Here is a 1,750-nt window from a genome sequence, read left to right on the forward strand (position 1 = left end):
AAAGATCTAAGCTTGGGGATGCCCCAGTGGTTCACCCTGCATATTCTAAGAAGACTCAAGCGTTTAAGCTTGGGGATGCCCAAGGCATCCCCTTCTTCATCGACAACATTATCGGGTTCCTCCCCGAAACTATATTTTTATTCCGTCACATCTTATGCACTTTGCTTGGAGCGTCGGTTTGTTTTTGTTTTTTGTTTTGTTTGAATAAAATGGATCCTAGCATTCACTTTATGGGAGAGAGACACGCTCCGCTGTAGCATATGGACAAATATGTCCTTAGGCTTTACTCATAGTATTCATGGCGAAGTTTCTTCTTCGTTAAATTGTTATATGGTTGGAATTGGAAAATGCTACATGTAGTAATTCTAAAATGTCTTGGATAATTTGATACTTGGCAATTGTTGTGCTCATGATTAAGCTCTTGCATCATACTTTGCACCCATTAATGAAGAAACACTTAGAGCTTGCTAATTTGGTTTGCATATTTGGTTTCTCTAGAGTCTAGATAACATATAGTATTGAGTTTTGAACAACAAGGAAGACGGTGTAGAGTCTTATAATGTTTACAATATGTCTTTTATTTGAGTTTTGCTGCACCGTTCATCCTTGTGTTTGTTTCAAATAACCTTGCTAGCCTAAACCTTGTATCGAGAGGGAATACTTCTCATGCATCCAAAATACTTGAGCCAACCACTATGCCATTTGTGTCCACCATACCTACCTACTACATGGTATTTATCCGCCATTCCAAAGTAAATTGCTTGAGTGCTACCTTTAAAATTCCATCATTCACCTTTACAATATATAGCTCATGGGACAAATAGCTTAAAAACTATTGTGGTATTGAATATGTACTTATGCACTTTATCTCTTATTAAGTTGCTTGTTGTGCGATAACCATGTTTACGGGGACGCCATCAACTATTCTTTGTTGAATATCATGTGAGTTGCTATGCATGTCCATCTTGTCTGAAGTAAGAGATCTACCACCTTTATGGTTGGAGCATGCATATTGTTAGAGAAGAACATTGGGCCGCTAACTAAAGCCATGAATCATGGTGGAAGTTTCAGTTTTGGACACATATCCTCAATCTCATATGAGAATAATAATTGTTGACACATGCTTATGCATTAAAGAGGAGTCCATTATCTGTTGTCCATGTTGTCCCGGTATGGATGTCTAAGTTGAGAATAATCAAAAGCGAGAAATCCAAAATGCGAGCTTTCTCCTTAGACCTTTGTACAGGCGGCAATGAGGTACCCCATTGTGACACTTGGTTAAAACATGTGCATTGCAAAGATCCGGTAGTCCAAGCTAATTAGGACAAGGTGCGGGCACTATTAGTATACTATGCATGAGGCTTGCAACTTGTAAGATATAATTTACATAACTCATATGCTTTATTACTACCGTTGACAAAATTGTTTCATGTTTTCAAAATAAAAGCTCTAGCACAAATATAGCAATCGATGCTTTCCTCTTTGAAGGACCATTCTTTTACTTTTATGTTGAGTCAGTTCACCTATCTCTCTCCACCTCAAGAAGCAAACACTTGTGTGAACTATGCATTGATTCCTACATACTTGCATATTGCACTTGTTATATTACTCTATGTTGACAATTATCCATGAGATATACATGTTACAAGTTGAAAGCAACCGCTGAAACTTAATCTTCCTTTGTGTTGCTTCAATACCTTTACTTTGATTTATTGCTTTATGAGTTAACTCTTATGCAAGACTTATTAAT

The sequence above is a fragment of the Lolium rigidum genome, chromosome 1 (assembly GCF_022539505.1).
Source record: "Lolium rigidum isolate FL_2022 chromosome 1, APGP_CSIRO_Lrig_0.1, whole genome shotgun sequence".
In the NCBI taxonomy this organism is placed as follows: domain Eukaryota; kingdom Viridiplantae; phylum Streptophyta; class Magnoliopsida; order Poales; family Poaceae; genus Lolium; species Lolium rigidum.